The sequence below is a fragment of the Triticum urartu genome, chromosome 3 (assembly GCF_003073215.2).
Source record: "Triticum urartu cultivar G1812 chromosome 3, Tu2.1, whole genome shotgun sequence".
NCBI classification, from domain to species: Eukaryota; Viridiplantae; Streptophyta; class Magnoliopsida; order Poales; family Poaceae; genus Triticum; species Triticum urartu.
In genome coordinates, this window is record NC_053024.1 from 485,177,543 (window position 1) to 485,196,989 (window position 19,447).

Below are 19,447 nucleotides of genomic sequence, written 5' to 3' on the forward strand. Positions count from 1 at the left end.
GAGGTTATCACGAATGACTTTGCACATTTCTTCTGCCTCTGTGATTAAGTCATTACCCAAAAGCTGACGTTCACCGGTTTCAGACCAGTTGAGAGGGGTACAACACTTCCTGCCATACAGAATTTCAATAGGGGCCTTGCCCGAACTTGCTTGAAAACTGTTGTTGTAGGAGAATTCAGCATAAGGAAGACAATCCTCCCACTTCATGCCGAAGGAGATCACACAAGCCCTGAGCATATCTTCAAGAATCTGGTTGACACGCTCGACTTGACCGCTGTTTGAGGATGGAAAGCTGTGCTGAAGCGGATGTTGGTGCCCATGGCCTTCTGAAAAGAATCCCAAAACTTCGAGGTAAAGATGCTGCCACGGTCTGAAGAGATCACTTGAGGAATACCGTGCAGAGAGACAATGCGAGAGGTATAGAGTTCCGCCAATTGAGCTGCAGTGATCGACTCTTTGATAGGCAGAAAGTGAGCCACTTTGGTGAGTTTGTCGATGACAACGAATATAGCATCATTGCCACGCTTGGACTTTGGAAACCCAGTCACGAAGTCCATCTCAATGTGGTCAAACTTCCATTCTGGAATGGCAAGAGGTTGGAGGAGACCTGCTGGCCTTTGGTGTTCTGCCTTCACTCTTCTGCAGACATCACATTCATTCACGAATTGAGCGATCTCGCGCTTCATTCGAGTCCACCAATAAGCTTGCTTAAGGTCCTGATAAATCTTCGTGCTCCCAGGGTGGATGGAGAGGAGAGAATTGTGAGCCTCGTTCAAGATCACTTTATGGAGGTCACCTTTGGGTACAACAATACGATCCTCGAAGAAGAGAGTGTCCTTGTCATCAAGGCGGTAGCACTTGTACTTGGACTGACTCTTGGCAATCCCAATCTTCACCTTTTTCACCATAGCATCAAGAAGCTGGGCTTGGCGAATCTGGTCTTCCAAGGTAGGAGAAACTTGAAGGTTGGCGAGGAAACCTTGAGGAACAACTTGCAGATTAAGTTTGCGGAAAGCTTCACAAAGCTCAGGTTGATAAGGCTTGAGAATCAGACTGTTGCAGTAAGCCTTTCTGCTCAAAGCGTCAGCAATCACATTCGCCTTGCCTGGAGTATACTCGATACTCGGATTATACTCTTGAATCATTTCGACCCATCGAGTTTGCCTGAGGTTGAGATTAGGCTAAGTGAAGATGTACTTGAGACTCTTGTGATCAGTGAAAATGTCCACTTTTCTTCCCAATAGAAGATGTCTCCAAGTCAAAAGAGCATGCACAACTGCCTCCAACTCGAGATCATGAGTGGGGTAGTTCTTCTCATTAGGCTTCAACTGGCGAGATGTATAAGCAACAACTTTCTTCTATTGCATCAATACTGCGCCAAGACCTTGGAGAGAGGCATCACAAAAGACCTCGTACGGCTTGGATTCATCAGGCGGAGTCAGAACTGGAGCAATGATCAACTTCTCTTTCAAAGTGTTGAAAGCAATATCACACTCTGGAGACCAAACGTACTTGACGTGCTTCTGAAGAAGATTTGAGAGAGGCTTCGCGATCTTAGAAAAGTTTTCAACGAATCTTCGGCAATAGCTTGCGAGACCAAGAAAACTGCGGAGTTGCTTCACGTTCTGAGGAGGTTCCCAATTCACAATTGTAGACACCTTCTCAGGATTCACGGCAATGCCCTTGGCAGAGATGATATGACCAAGATAAAGAACCTCATCGAGCCAAAATTCACACTTGGAGAACTTGGCATAGAACTGATGTTCCCTGAGCTTACCGAGAACCAAACGCAAATGCTTGGCATGATCTTCCTTGTTCTTGGAGAAAACCAGAATGTCGTCGAGATAGACCAAAACGAAGTCATTGGTGTAGGCATTGAAGATGAAGTTCATCATGCGAGAGAACGTCGGAGGAGCGTTGGCGAGGCCAAAAGACATGACAGTGTATTCATATGAACCAAAGCTTGTCCTGAAAGCTGTCTTGGGAATATCTTCTTCACGAATGTGAATCTGGTGATAAACCATACGGAGATCAAGCTTGGAGAATACTTGGGCACCTTTGAGTTGTTCGAACAGCTCATTGATGTTGGGAAGTGGGTATTTGTTCTTGATGGTCTTCTTGTTCACTGGACGGTAATCAACACAAAGTCGGTCCGTTCCATCCTTCTTCTTCACAAAAAGAACACCACAACCCCACGGAGAAGAACTAGGCCGGATGAGACCCATTCTTTCTTGCTCATCGAGTTGCTTCTTCAGCTCCTTCAACTCTTCAGGTCCGAGCTTGTAAGGACGTTTGCACACAGGTTCCGTGCCAGGCTCAAGATCAATAACGAATTCAACTGGCCGGTGCGGAGGCATTCCTGGAAGCTCTTCTGGAAAGACGTCTTGATATTCACAAACGACTGGAATTTGAGAGATGGCATCCAATTCACCCTTCTCATTGAGAGAAAACAGACGGATAGTATTATCCCGAGCGGCAAAGACAATTACATCCTCAGACGAATGAGTCAATTGAATCTGCCTGGCTGCACAATCAAGCTGAGCCTTGTGCTTAGAAAGCCAATCCATCCCGAGAATAAGATCAATATCCGAGTTACCAAGAACCATTGGGGAAGAAAGGAACTTGTAGTCGCCCAACATGATAGTAACATCTGGCACCTCCAGACTAGCACTCAAATGTTTGCCAGGAGAAATGATATCCATTTGTTTACCCAAATGAGAAGAAACGAACTCATGCTTGGTAAAAAATGGCTTTGACATGAAACAATGCGATGCACCCGTGCTTGCAGGAATATCATTAACAGGAAGGTTACCCATGATCACATCTGATGAGTCCTCTGCCTGAGCTACATTCATCAAATTGACCTGGGCATGCTTGGGGTTATGCTTGACCACAGCTGTACTTGCCCATCTCACAAGAGGAGGAGGAGGAAGACGCCTCTGGTTGAGACACTTGTTGGCATAGTGACCCTTCTGTTGGCACTTGTTGCACGTGACCTCTGAAAGCGGACGGTGATACGGAGCACTCGATCTTGGAGCTTGAGACGAAGTCTTGTTCTGAAAGCCAGGGTTGGGTGGGTGGGAAGAACCACTGCCACCTTTGCTCTTCTGCTGAAACGGCTGACGGAACAGAGGAGGAAGCCAAAACTTCTGCTGCTTGGCAACTTGAGTAGAGGAAGAAGGAGTAGCATCTCTGACTCGCTTCTTGGAAGCATCACACCTCAACTAAGCAGCCTCTTGCTTCAGTGCCATGTTGTAGAACTCATCGTATCTCAAGGGCTCAAAAAGGACAAGAGCGAGCTGAATATCTTCTCTGAGACCACCCCTGAACTGGTATATCATGCTCTTCTCATCAGGGACGTCCTGCTTGGCAAAGCGGGCGAGCTTCTGGAACAACTTGTTGTAGTCATAGACAGACAAAGATCCTTGCTTCAGATTGCGGAACTCCTCATGCTTGCTTTCAACCACGCTCTGCGGAATATGATGAGCTCAGAAATCTCGACGGAAATCATCCCAAGTGATAACACGTCCACCTCTGGAGTCCTTGTACTGCTGGAACCATTCTGCAGCTTGATCTTTGAGTTGGAAGGAAGTGAACTTAACAAAGTCCTCAGGCCTGACGTTACTGCACTATAAATGCTTACACAGATCCACAAGCCAATCGTCAGCATCGGTTTCCTCAACACAATTGCTGAAAGTCTTTGGCCCGTTAGCAAGGAACTGGTTGAGTGTAGCAAAGTGACTCTGATTGCTGCCTTGATTCCCATGACTTCCTTGATCGCGCTCTTGAAGAATTTGCATGATCAGCTGTGTGTTTGCATTGGTTGCGGCCATCACAGTTTGCCATGCCTCTGGAGGAGGTGGAGGTGGTGGCAGATCAGGGTTCGGAGTCGTGCGCGTTGGAGGAGCCATCCTGAAGAGGTTGACCACCGTTAGCACATTAACAGATAATATTGAAGCTGAATCGAACGGAATGAAAATTGCAACATATAGTCTTCACATCCGAACAAAATGAACGAATGCATTCCTCTTCAAATGGTCACATATCCATAAATTGAGAAGCCACGTAGAATTAAGGTAGAGAAATAAATCAACAAGGTACGGATCAAGAATGAATAATCGGTAAGAAATCCCAATCTCAAACCAATATCCGTGGAAGAAAAACTAGAGCTACTAGAATTCCCACCTATGAAACTCCCGAACCTTTCCGGTTATGCAATCAGGTGTTGGGGATACAGGGGAAGCATAATATCTCACCCAAACTAGCAAATCCTACATCCAGCTTTATCCATCCTTCAACACATAACCAAGAAACCTTCGGAAACCATCTACCTCAACCTTCGAAAAGCATCCGTTATACAAGTTATGGCGATACTCCCGAACTCCCGCCCCAGTACTGGGTGGCGTCGAGGTTATCTCACCAACGAACTGCATAAAAGAGATTTTCGATGTCGGCGTACTAAACTCAGGTATTCCATAATTGCAACGATAAAATTATGATGACAACACCTCAGAGCTCAACTCCCCGGGACACTTCCACTAAACCCCTGACAGGAGGCACCAAGACAATGTTCTCATCATAAAACCATTGGAACGATTCCAAGATACCCGCGTGATCCTAAAAAAAAATTAGTGAAATTTGAGAAGAGAAGAGTAAAAATTCTACGTCAGGATGCCTTACCAGAGCGATGAGGAGACTGGGAAGTAAAAAGAATTCCTAATCTCTTCGATATATAATTCCTAAAGACTCAAAACATTTTTCTAGACACAACTCGGCCCCTAAAACGATCAAGCAATGGGGCTCCTAAGGTCGGGGAAGGCTCTGATTACCAACTTGTAACACCCTCGATGCGACTACAGCTCCCACGTGTCCAGGCACGACTTAGAGACATAATCGCATTGAAGGCATATGTCGCAAGTTAGGCAATCTTCACAAACATCCCATGTAATGTAATAATAAAAGGGGAGAACATAGCTGGCTTACACTCGCCACGTCAATCAAGTACATAAATAACATTACATCATCCATACACTCAAGGCCCGACTACGGCGCCAAAATAAAAGAGAACCCAACATGCGACACGGTCCCAATCACCCCCAACTTGGCACCACTACTGATCGTCGGGAAAGGAAACATAGTATCGTTGAGAGTCTTCGTCGAACTCCCACTTGAGCTCATATGCGTCTCCTGGAGTGGAATCATCAGGCCCTGCATCTGGTGTAATAGTAATCTGTGAGCCACAGGGACTCAAAAATCTCGCACCCTCGCGATCAAGACTATTTAAGCTTATAGGTATGACAAGGTAATTATGTGGAGCTGCAGCAAGCGACTAGCAAGTGTGGTGGCTAACTTATTCGCAAAGGAGAGCGAGAAGAGGAGGCAAAGCACGAGCGAGAAAGAGAGCAACCTGCGCAAACATTACTCCAACACCGTGTCCACTTCCCGGACTCCGCCTAGAAGAGGCCATCACGGTAACACACTCAGTTGATTCATTTTAATTAATTAAGGTTCAAGTTGTTTACAATTGGACATTATCAAAATCCCATCTGCCCATAACCGCGGGCACGGCTTTCGAAAGTTCAATCCCTGCAGGGGAGTCCCAACTTAGCCCATGACAAGCTCTCACGGTCAACGAAGGAATAGACCTCCTCCCAAGACGTTCCGATCAGACTCGGTACCTCGGTAATTCAAGACACTTCGACAGGTTAAAACAAGACCAGCAACACCGCCCGAATGTGCCGACAATCCCGATAGGAGCTGCACATATCTCGTTCTCAGGGCACACTCAGATAGGTCAATCTACGACTAAACCAACCCTCAAGTTTCCCCGAGGTGGCCCCACTGGCTGCCCAGTTCGGACCAACACTCAGAGGGAGCACTGGCCCGGGGGGGGGGGGTAATATAAGATGACCCTTGGGCTCCGGTAACCCAAGGGAAAAAGAGGCTAGGTGGCGAATGGTAAAACCAAGGTTGGGCATTGCTGGAAAAGCTTTAATCAAGGCGAACTATCAAGGGGTTCCCATTATAACCCAACCGCGTAAGGAATGCAAAAATCCGGGAACATAACACCGATATGACGGAAACTAGGGCGGCAAGAGTGGAACAAAACACTAGGCGAGAGGTCGAGCCTTCCACCCTTTACCAAGTATATAGATGCATTAAGATAACAAGATAATATAATGATATCCCAACAAGAAAATAAATGTTCCAACAAGGAACGGCCTCCAATCTTCACCTGCAACTAGCAACGCTATAAGAGGGGCTGAGCAAAGCGGTAACGTAGCCAATCAACGGTTTGCTAGGACAATGGTGGGTTAGAGGTTTGACATGGTAATGTGGGAGGCTTTCAAGCAAGTGGTAGGCATCGTAGCAATGGCATAGCAAAAGAGCGAGCAAAACTAGCATAGCAAAGATAGTAGTGATTTCGAGGGTATGATCATCTTGCCTGCACAGTTGTCAGAGTTGACTGGATCCTCAAGAGCAAACTCAACGGGCTCCTCGTTAGCGAACTCGTCTCCCGGCTCTACCCAAACAAGACAAACAAGCAACAAGGATACAATCAACCACGTGCAAGACCAAGCAATATGATGAAATGATGATATGCTATGCGGGATGCGATGCGGGATGCAAAATGCGAGATATGACAGGAAATGCATGAAGCTGGCCTCAACTTGGAATTCCAAGGGTGCCACTGGAAATATGAGATGAAATCGCTTGAAAACGATATAAAGAACGCCGGAATCGGAGTTACGGTTTGGAAATGGCAAGCGATTCAAAAATGACACCGGTCTGCGATTTACAGCAAGTAGGCATCTAAATGCAACGAAATGAACATGCTACAGCACCCAAACATGACAAAAAAATACATGGAAGGGATGCACACAAGATGCTTAACAAAAGTCTAGCACTGAGCTATGGCCAAATCATCCATTAGGAGGTTCAAACAAGCATGGCAAAAACGCAAATTGGAAACAGATCTCAGACTTAGTGAAATTAACACTTGTCTGGAATTTCAGATCATATAGCCCTTTTCGGAGCAACAAAACTACATGCTAAAGGACCTGAACATGGCAAAGTAAAGCATGGCATGGAGCTACTCAAAGAGCTTAACAAAAGTCCCTTAGTGACCTTGAGCCAAAAGGGATCAGAAAATATACTAACAAGCACACGAACATAGCAAAAACATAATCAGTTTTCAGACTTAGTGAAAACTGGGACATGCTGAAATATAACTCACGAAGGCATGTTTACGAGCTCGATGCACTCACCACGGTGCAAGTCATGGCAAGACAAGCATACACACATAAAGAAGGCACAAAATACAAGCTAGACATGGCAAAAACAAAAGCATAGCATGCACGGATCAACTACAACATCACCGGCAAAATCGCAAACAAGTTGACGATATGCCCAGATTCACAATGAAGCAAAAGTAGAGCTCGATTGACTCAATCTAGGCTGCTCCATAATTGCAAACAAAGACATGGATGGATAGAGCACTACCGGATTCACAAAACTCCCTTACTGATCATCCTCAAAATAGGCACGGATCACTAGGAAACAATATGAACGTATGGCATCGTGAACTAAACAATCCCAGGACTTAGTGAAATCACTAAGTCCCTGAAAACAGAATTAGCAAGTACACCACTTTGCAAGCTTGCACAAGTCACCACACACATCCTAAAAATGCATGGGTTGCACCTTGGAAAGATGACAAAACCCTTAACAAAACATATGGAGAAGTCATGGGCATAGCATGCACACAATAATCATGGCAAAAATGACAAGTCTAAGATGAACTAGCAGATCTGACAATTAACTCACGAAGCCTCCTTCTAACAGCATTTCGGGCGTCAAGATGAGCTCAAATGAAAATGATGCAATGGAATGAAATGATGTACTCTCTGAGATGAACATTTTGATATGCTATATGCATGAATCGGAGCTACGGATGCAAAGTTACGGAGCCGCGAACACGTGATATGGACTGAAAATCCTGGGACTTAGAGAAAAAATGACCTAGATCCCAGATCTGGATCTCGCGCACGCAATCCGAGGCGCGGCGTTGCACTGTTCACCGGAGCCGAGGGGAGGCGAGGCCGGTCGGTGGGGGCGGCGGCTGGCGGCGCCGGGCCCGGCTCCGGTCAGCGGAGCAGCGCGGTGGCGGCGCGGGGCGCCGGGCGGAGGCGGCGGGCTGCTCCGGGCGGCGGGCGGCGAGCGGAGGCGGGCGGCGAGCTCCGGCGGGCGGGCGCGGGCGCGAGGGGGCGCGGGGCGGCGCGGGCGGCTGCGGGTGCGCGGGCCGGGGAGGGCTCCCCGCGGGCCCTGCGGGCTTCGGGCGGCGGCGGTCCACCGGGGTGCCACATGGCACGAGCTGAGAGGGTGGCGGGGGCAGCGGACGTTGTCCGGCCCGCTCCGGACACGTCCGGCGGCGGCGGATCTGGGATTTTTAGGGTTAGGGGGAGAGGATCCGCGAATTTGGAATGGGGGGTGTATATATAGGCATAGAGGGAGTTAGGAGAGTCCAAATGAGGTGCGGTTTTCGGCCACGCGATCATGATTGAACGCTCTAGGACATGGAGCAGAGTTTGGTGGGTTTTGGGCCAAATTGGAGGGGTGTTGGGCTGCAACACACACGAGGCCTTTTCGGTCCCTCGGTTAACCGTTGGAGTACCAAACGAAGTCCAAATGGTACGAAACTTGACAGGCGGTCTACCGGTAGTAAACCAAGGCCGCTTGGCAAGTCTCGGTCCAATCCGGAAATGTTTAATCCCCACACACGAAAGAAAGTTAGAAATGACCACCGGAGGAGAACGAAGAGCCGGAATGCAAAACGGACAACGGGGAAAATGCTCGAATGCATGAGACGAACACGTATGCAAATGCAATGCACATGATGACATGATATGAGATGCATGACAATGTCAACAACACACGGAGACAAAGAAACCCAACCCCGAGGAAATAAATATAACTTAACGCCGGAAACGACAAGAGTTGGAGTACAAATAGGGAAAGTTACATCCGGGGTGTTACAACTACGCACACAACCAGGATCAAGAGAATTAAACCATATCTTAGCATCACCCTTTAATGAGAACGGAAATATTTTAAGGATATAAAGGTAGCGAGATTTCTCATCATTAGTGAACAGGGTGGCTATATCATTTAATTTAGTAAGATGTGCCACAACAGTTTCAGATTCATAGCCATGAAAAGGATCATATTCAACCAAAGTAATTATATCATGATCAACAGAGAATTCATAATCCTTATCAGTAACACAGATAGGTGAAGTAGCAAAAGCAGGGTCAGGTTTCATTCTAGCATTAAGAGATTGTTGCTTCCATTTATCTAATAACCTCTTGAGCTCGTATCTATCTTTGCAAGCTAAAATAGCTAAAGCAGCTTCTTTTTCCAAAACATAACCCTCAAGAATAACAGGTGACTAATATTTATTATGGGGAGAGTCTTCATCATCACTTTCATCAATATTATTAGTTTCAATATTTTCATTCTCTCTAACCCTAGCAAGTTGTTCATCAAGAAATTCACCAAGTGGCACTGTAGTATCAAGAATAGAAGTAGTTTCATCATAAGTATCATGCATAGCAGAAGTGGCATCATCAATAACATGCGACATATCAGAACGAATAGCGGAAGCAGGTTTAGGTTTCGCAAGCTTACTCAAAACAGAAGGTGAATCAAGTGCAGAGCTAGATGGCAGTTCCTTACCTCCCCTCGTAGTTGAGGGATAAATCTTGGTTTTTGGATCTCTCAAGTTCTTCATAATGATAAGCAGATATAAATCCCAAGTGACTCAAAGAATAGAGCTATGCTCCCCGGCAACGGCGCCAGAAAATAGTCTTGATAACCCACAAGTATAGGGGATCGCAACAGTTTTTTAGGGTAGAGTATTCAACCCAAATTTATTGATTCGACACAAGGGGAGCCAAAGAATATTCTCAAGTATTCGCAACTGAGTTGTCAATTCAACCACACCTGGAAACTTAATATCTGCAGCAAAGAGTTTAGTAGCAAAGTAATATGATAGAAATGGTAACGGTAGCAAAGGGTAACTATAGCAAAAGTAATGTTTTTGGTATTTTGTAGTGATGATAGCAATAGCAACAGAAAAGTAAATAAGCGAAGAACAATATATGGAAAGCTCGTAGGCAATGGATCGGTGATGGAGAATTATGCCGGGTGTGGTTCATCATGTAACAGTCATAACCTAGGGTGACACAGAACTAGCTCCAATTCATCAATGTAATGTAGGCATGTATTCCGAATATAGTCATACGTGCTTATGGAAAAGAACTTGCATGACATCTTTTGTCCTACCCTCCCGTGGCAGCGGGGTCCTAGCAGAAACTAAGGGATATTAAGGCCTCCTCTTAATAGAGTACCAGACCAAAGCATTAACACATAGTGAATACATGAACTCCTCAAACTACGGTCATCACCGAGAGTCACTACAAAAAAAGACACATCCGTGACATTTTGGGCCGAACGGAATTTTTTTCTATCATACATATGACACTTCTATGACGATAATTGTGACAAAACCCGGTATCATCATAGATGTGGTGGGCTCCTACTTCTATGACAAAAAATCATGACGGAAAATGGGCTTTTCGTCCTAGGCGGGCCGGAGACTCAGCTGCATGACATTCTTTCGACCGTCCATGACGGAAAAAACCATGGTAGAAGCGAGGGGGAGGAAAATTTTGGGGAGTTCCCGGTTACGGTGGGAGGTCGGGGGCCGAGCGATGCGCGTTTCTCTCATACACGCACGCGCGTGTGTGCGAGGCGTTGGCTCTAACAGAACCCGAGCGAGGCATTGGGCTCTAACTGAACCCGAGCGATTGCACTCCAGGCTACGCGTTACTGAACCCGAGCGATTGATCGATGGCTGTTAACTGAACCCGATCGAGCGATTCCTTCGCTACTGCTGCTAACTGAAGCCGATCGATGGGATGAACAGTGAGCGTTGCAGGGGGGTTTGGATGAACAGTGAGCGGTGGCGTTGCCTTTGAATGAACAGGACCCCGTCGTGTGGTGGAGGGCTGGAAGAACAGTAGATGGTGGAGGGGTGCCCGTGGAGGGGTGGATGAACAGGACCCCGTGATGTGGAGGGCTGGATGAACAGTAGACGGTGGAGGGGTGGTTGAACAGGACCCCGTGGTGTGGAGGGCTGGATGAACAGTAGACGGTGGAGGGGTGCCCATGGAGGGGTGGTTGAACAGGACCCCGTGGTGTGGAGGGCTGGATGAACAGTAGACGGTGGAGGGTGGTTGAACAGTAGCCGGTGGAGTAGCGCGCGGTGGAGGCTGGATGAACAGGAGCCCATGGAGGCTGGATGAACAGGAGTGAACAGGAGCCCGTGGAGGCTGGAGGAGGTCGACGGTGGAGATGAACAGTATCCCATGGAGTCTCGTTTTGCGGTACGCCACACCCCTCCCGATGAACAGGACCCCCGTTTCGACCGTAGTGCTCCAACACAAGTCTGTTTCCTTCGTTTTGCGGTACGCCACACCCCTCCCGATCAACAGGACCCCCGTTTCGACCGTAGGAGGTCCGTTTCCTCCGTTTTGCGGTACGCCAGACCCGTCCCGATGAACAGGATCCCGTTTCGAATGTGGCCGGTCGAACACAAGGCCGTTTCCTCCGTTCTGCGGTACGCCAGGCCTCGTTTCCATCGCTTGTTCCATCCAAGCCCTCCCGATGAACACGACGCATTCCGTTGCCTCCCCATGAACACGACGCATTCTGTTGCCTCCCCATGAACACGATGACGATGTTGTTTCTCTGTTCCGACCCAGCCATGTACACGAGCCCTGGCCGTACGTATGCGCAAGTAGGCGTTCGAGACCCCGCCCGTATGTACACATATGTGGCCGTATTTTCTTTCTTGCACCCTGGCCGTTGTACGTACGTGTACATGCTACGTGCGCGCCTCTACTACGACACGTGCGCGCCTCTACATCGACCAGTATGTACGTACACGTTCGCGATCAGAATGACAACGCTACGTACGCTTCGACCAGGTCGGTCCCAACTATCAGGCACTTCCTTGCCTGCGAAGATGTAGCTAGTCGGTCCCAGCAGTCAGGGGGCGAATCGTTTTGTTTTTTTTGCCCGGACGCACTTCCTTGCGTGCGAAGATGTAGCTGGTGGGTCCCATCAGTCAGGGGGAAAGGTTTTTTTCGTGAAATACGGTGGCCCGTCCGGTGGCCCGTCCGGTGGGTCCCGCTGTCAGGTGGAGGAATAATTATTTTGCACGTAATAAGGAGGCACTTCCTTGCTGCGGCCGTGGACCCAGCTGTCAGCCTCTCCACGTACAGTCCACGTCTGATGGAAGCCATTCCTTGACCACGTTGACCACGCTGCGCCAAGAGCACCAGGGCGGTGGACGACGGCGAGGCCTAGGAAGGGGACGACGCGGAGCCGGGGAAGACGCAGAAGTGGATGCCCACGCGTAGAGGAGTACGAGGGTTCACTGGTTCGCTGTGTGTGAGGCTGCCGTCGCCGCAGAATAATAGGGGGTGTGGGTGAGTAGAGGGATGGCCTGGCCAACGGTGGGAGTACTAGGGGGCCGTGAGGCCTCCGCCGCATCACAGCCGGCCACGGGAGGCAGGAGCACGAGGCACGACCGACGCTGGTTTGGGCGGCTGGAGCAAGAAGACCAGAGGTTGAAGAAGCACTACGGGAGTTGGATGGACATCGTACGGTCACTCGAGCTAGAATCGTGCATATTGACTAAGTTGACAATGCGCTCCATCCCCATCAACTTAGTAGGCCCACAAGTCAGCCTGCCACTATACTGGGTCCCAGCTAATAGGGGGAGTATTCATTTTTTTGTGCGTAATAAGAAGGCACTTCCTTGCGTGCGAAGATATAGCTGGTGGGTCCGAGCTGTCAGCGGCGGTAATGTTTTTATCGCGAAATACAGAGGCCCTTTCGGTGGGTCCCTGATGTCGGGTGGAGGAATCATTATTTTGCACGTAATAAGGAGGCATTTCCTTGCGTGCGTCCGTGGACCCAGCTATCGGCCTCTCCATGTAAAGTCCACTTCAGATGCATGTCGGTCGTTGACCATGTTGACCAGGCCGCGCCGAGAGCACCAGGACGGTGGACAACGGCGAGGCCTAGGAAGGGAACGACATGGAGGCAGGGAAGACTCGGCAGTTGTTTCCCACGCGGAGGGGAGTACGATTGTACGAGGGTTTACTGGTTCGTCTGCCGTCGCCGGATAATAACAGCAGGTGTGGGTGAGTAGAGGGATGGCTAGGCCAGCAATGGGAGTACGGTGGGGCGGTGAGGCATGCGCGGCAGCAGCGCCGGCCGCGGGGAGGAGGGAGCAGGTAGTCCCGCCGGCGCCTGTTTGAGCGGCTGGAGCAGGAAGAGCAGAGATTGAAGAAGCACGACGGCCGTTGGATGGCCATCCAACAATCACTGCTTGTGCATCAACCTTTTTTTAGGAAAGCCTCAAATCTGTGGAAAACAGCATACATCCCATCTGCCATTATTTCTAATAATTTACAGCCCATTTGCTAATTATTATGGTTTTTTTGGAGCCCATATTCTTTTTGTTAGCATTACAGCCCATATTGTGGCCACGTTAAAAAATTATACGAAATTTTGCATATTTCGGTGCGGTCCGAACTGTTTTTAATCCCGAAATTTCGACTCACATTCAAACTGATTTTAAAAATAAATGTATATCAATATAAAATCCAACAAATTCTCCACGCATAAAAATTAATGTAATTTCGAATCTCGAAATGAAGAAAAGATATTTGAAACTAATTGCCAGTTTGATGTGTTTTAAAAATGTACAACCCGTTTCTCATTACTGATGGGCCATTTTCTCGGCCAGCCGAATGAAAGCTCTCCTCGTCTTGAAAGATTTGCAGCCCAACAGGCCTGACAAAGTGACTTACTTGGCCAATCACAAAAAAACTGGGTTGTGGCCATGGACCCAGCTGTCAGCCTCTCCACGTACAGTACTCTTCCGATGGAATGTCGTTGACCACGTTGACCACGCCGCGCCAAGAGCACCAAGGTGGTGGACGACAGCGAGGCCTAGGAAGGGGACGACGCGGAGCCGGGGAAGACGCAGAAGTGGATGCCCACGCGGAGAGGAGTACGAGGGTTCACTGGTTCGGCTGCGGTGTGAGGCTGCCGTCGCCGCAGGTCCTGGCTAGCGCTGGGAGTAATAGGGGCGATGAGGCCTCATCGGCAGCATAGCAGGCCTCTGGTGGCGGGAGCAGGCGGTCTCCCCGGTGCTAGTTTGGGCGGCTGGTGCAAGAAGAGCAGCGATTGAAGAAGCAGCAGGACCGTTCGATTCAAATCCAACGGTTACTGCTGCTAGAATCGTTTGTTGACTAAGTTGACAAGCCCTGCGTATGCGTTAACTTAGTAGGCCCACAGCTCAGCCTCCCAACCGGTGCGCCCCAGATGTCAGTGGGAGGAATCATTTTTTTCGCGTAATAAGGAGGCAGTTGATTGCGTGTGGCCAGGCCAGCGGAGGGAGTAGGGTGGGTCGGGGAAGCCTGCGCGTCATCACAGCGGGCCACAAGAGGAGGGAGCAGGCAGTCCCGTCGGCGCTAGTTTAGGCGGCTGGAGCAGGAAGATCAGAGATTGAAGAAGAACGTCGGTCGTTGGATAGACACCCAACACTAACTGCTGCTAGAATCGTGTGTTCACTGACAAAGCCTTGCGTAAACAAGTCAGCCTTGAAATCTGTGGCGTGTACAGCCCATTTGCTATTATTTTTATAATTTTTACTCATTTTCTAATTCATATGGAATTTATTGCAGCCCGTTTTCCATTTTTAGAATTGCTGGCCATTTTCTGGTCAGTACCAGGGTAAAAAAAAGTAACTAAATATGTGGGAAATTTTGAAAATTCACATATTTTTGCTGGGGAACAAAATATCCTTAATCCAAAAATTAATAGCCATACTAAAACAAATTTAAAAATAAATTAGTACCATGTCATGTTAAATCCAATGAAATACGTATAAGATATCAGTGAAGAACAGAAACAAAAAAAGAAACTTATATCCCATTTGCTATAATTTTTTTGGAATTTTCAACCCCTTTTGATATTACTTTTAACAGACATTGACCATACTCTTAAGTCAGGCCGAAATGCATCCCTCCTCATCTTGAAAGATTTGCAGCCCAGTAATTCGGAGAAAACAAATAGGCCTAGCTTGGGTATTCTTCAAAAAGAAATACTGGGCTACCTATTTTCCCAAAGAACTGGTGCATGAACATTTAGCTTTATTTATTTATTTACTTATTTATGTTTAGGGGACCATGAGCATGTACCTGGGCCGGATTCATGTGCGAGTCTCCCTTCCAGTTAATTATGGGCTTCTCTATTGGGCCTTCATCAGTGGGCTGCATGTTATCAACAAGTGGAAAATGTGTTCCAAGTTTCAAAAAAAATGTGTTCCGTACGATAAAGAGTATGCGCTACGTACGGTACGGGGCACTAAAGGATCAAACCGTGCAACAACTTCCAAAACATTGTGTTTGTCGTTCTAACAACACATTTATTCAACCAACAAAAGAAATATACTACTGATTGTACATTGAAAACAGCAGCAGCAACCAAGGCTGGGGGTGCAACAGAAGCAGTAAGCAGGCCAGAAGAGTGAAGACGCAGCTCTCTCTTCCAAACCAAATATCAGCCATCATTACAAAAGGGCTACCAAAAAAGAACAAGTGTATGCATCAAACTAAATAAAGATCCTACTACACCAAGTGTACGCATCTAACTAACTGGCTCAGTTAGACGTTACTATTTCTTTTTTGAAACGGAGGCAAAATAATTGCCTCGTCGATTAATTAAGAAGAAGAGAATTGCCTGGTTAATCTACGGAAAACCGGGCTAAAACCGAAGACATTACTATTTATTAAGGTGAAGTGGAGTCGCAGATGGAGAGGAGTGGGAACCTTCACTGGTTCGGGTGGGCGGCAGCACAGCCGCGGTGGTTAGAAGGGAAAACATAAATTGGACATGGCATTACTTTTATAAGAGACCTGCGTTTTATACCCCACAGTAGGCATACTAACAAGTTCACACACCAATACAATAGAAAAGGTAAACATTCATATCAAACTCAGGTTCACAGGACACGTTCATATCTATAACCAACATTCACAATCAACAACTCAAAAGATTCATATATACACAAGCTCAGCATATCTATATATCCAAATGATTGATAGATCACACGGCAATATTCATACATAATTTACAAAAAGATTCAGATATATGCATGTTCAGTATGTTTATGCATCCAAATGATTGAGATCACAGCCAATATGATCCATGGACGAACTTTAATTACCTAGGGTACAGACTGGTAAATGGTGTTCAATCGGAGGTACTTCTTGCTAAAATTAGTTCTTGTACGAGTAAACTTTCGAGTACATAAGAGGCAGCACAGACAATCTGAACTTTGCTTGTAGGTTTATTCTCAAATAGTGGCCTCATGCCCAGGGAGGTTTGAGCAACTTGGCCACTACTTTCATCCAACCAGTTTACTGGGTCATCTTGGTCCTGTATCTCGCCAAAATTCTACATTGAGGACGACAAAGGAGGCGGTTGAGAAAATGAACCACCCAAATTTTTTGTGCATTTCAACTGAAATGGAGCATCCTTGGCGTGCAGACTGATTAAGTGCCAGATGAATATACGCGTCAACCAACTTGTCTGGAATCTTTAGACTCCATGCCATATAGTTCGCTACCATATGTGCCGATAACCAAAAGGCACAAGTTGGGACCAAAGACTGGACTGCGCTTTTCTGGGCTATGCACCAAGCAATATTTTTGGCATTCACTCTCCTAACACTTGGAGTTTGACAATTGGTTGACGTCGGTTGATACTCGAATGAATATAGGAACTTCTTGTCAACATCGATGCTTGTCTGAGTGAACTTTGGAGTACATAGCAGCAACATAAGTACCTGTCCATCTGATCATTTTGTGCAGTTCTACTGAAATCACCCGATGTAATGATTTGCTTGCAAGTTCAGGCTCCAAATTACTCCTTTATGAAATCGGCAGACAGTAGCACAATACCAAATTACCAATACATATGACAGGCACAATAATCAGGATAAAGACCAGTACCAACCTGTGTGAGGTAGCATATCAATTACTATTTCCTTTGACTGGAAGCCGAGATAAGCCAAGCGACTGACAACAAAGGAAGAAAGCATGCGGAGTTTAGCGACTGACAGGAAGGGACGGAAGCTGTCGAGGCAATGAAGCACCCAAAGTTGTTGTGCAGTTCCACCAAAATCGAGCATCCCTGTTAGCACATATATTGAGAGAGTGAGATTACTGTAATTGTGAGACTAGTTTATGAAACATACACTAACAAATAGAAGCACCCTCATTATCTTAATGGGTAAAGTTAGCAACATAGTAGTCTTGCTTAAAGAGAGGTATTAGTTTATTTAATCAGTGCCAATTAGCTCAACTCAACACTCAATGCATTGCCATTTATCATAGGTTGCAAAACTTTAACGTGCAAGGATAAAGGAGTTTCTCATGACAGTAGCACGATACAAATAGAGATGATAGCAAACTAATATGGATGAAGGCCTTAGGCCCATACCAACCTGAGAAAAAAAGCTTATTCATGTAGTCCCATAAGAGATGATAAAGCACTCACTGGAATCACACAATTTTAAAACATTATAACTGGGCACCCTGGGAGCTCCCTCATGCTACCAGCCTTCGAAGTCGTTCAATTTCACGTAATGATCGTCTCTGGCCATTGGATGTGCACTGTATTTTTCTAAACGCTCCCCTTCCCGCAACATCTCGAGAGCAGCTACTCCCGTAACATTTTTGGAGTAACGTGGTTAATTGGGCCAAACAGCCCACCTAGCATAGCCACCGGCCGAAGCGAGAGGGAGCGATTGGTGTGCTCGCTAACCCTAACCAAGGCGAGCGGCAGTGGCGGCGGCGAGCTGGCGGCTGGTGCCAGGTCCCATTTAGCCCTTGTGGTCGCGATGTTAACGGGCTATTTCTATCTTCCTCAGTTCTGGTCTCCCCTAAAAGAGGATCCATCTACGAGGGTTACACAAAAGAGCGATCGAAGAGAAGGGACCCTAATGACGGCGGAAGGAAGACCAAGAGGGGGCGTCGAAGCTGGTCACCGCCGCGAGGATACCGGCGCCCGTCGGCATGGTGATGGCATGGTGGGGGAAGAAGGTTCCCGGAATGCCACGCGCTGGCTGCCGTCTCCACCTACGTCTATGCGCGAAGATAGGTACGCCGTCGCACGCTCGACGTACTCCCTACTCCCGTGCACGCATCCTCCCAGTCTCGCCCTAGGTCAGAGTGAGAGTGAGAGTGAGGTAGATTGAGAGAGAGAGGAGCAGTGTTGATTCATGGCAGTGGCGGGTTTTACCCAAATCTTGAATGGTGAGCATGGGAGGTGGCGCTTGATCTGGGAGTAGAGTGCTCACATGCTCCCAGATTATTGGTCACATGAGGGCTCAAGTAGACAAAGTACGAGTACATACCAATTCCTTTGAAGATTGTGGACAACCAAGGAGAGAAAAATAATAATCATGGATATGTTTCGATCATGCTCTACCTTTTGCCTTCCTGGATTTTCTCCTGGTGTTACAGATTTTTGTGCCTGCTTCTCGGTTTCAATCTTTCATGTATGCGAGTTATTTCTATTTCAGTTGACAAGTCACTAGGCATCTGCCGGATGATTGCTATGTTTTCATTCTTGGTAGTATTTTATATGGGTATGACTGTGAGCGTCTAACTTTATTTCTATAATAAAATAACAGGACCATGGTTAGGTAAAAACCTGAAGGGAAATAAACAATCTGGTGCCATGGTTGTCAAGGAAGGTGGATGTTTACTTATAATTCTGCTACTATTTGACTTGTGACTTTTGTTCTTCAACTGAATCTTATCCTTGGCTTTTCTAACAAAAATCTGCATTTGCAAGGCAAGATGTTTGAACAATGCACCCGAAACTTGAGAGCGATGTGTCATTGAGATTCCATTTTGTTGGTGAGGTTGGTGGCGGAGGGGGCGAGTAAGTCTTATTTGAGTGAAAGAACATGTAGTATATTTTGCTTCAAGGATATTTTTGCATGTAGCTAAAGTGGTTCGAACGGGAAATGATTTTCTACCAATTATACTTTTATCTGTTTTTTCTTCTCTTCACACATATTCACTATTAGAGTTAGAGGTTAATATGCTACATTCATTTTCCTCAATGCAGTCGCGTCCAACCAAGATTTAGCGTTAATTCATGCTTGTTTATGACATGGAGCTACACTGGGGTCTTACAGAAGTGAACCTAATTGTATTATTTGCCATATCCTGTAGAATACTTAATTTTTTTAGTAGTTTATGGTTATAATTATAAAATGCTAATATATACA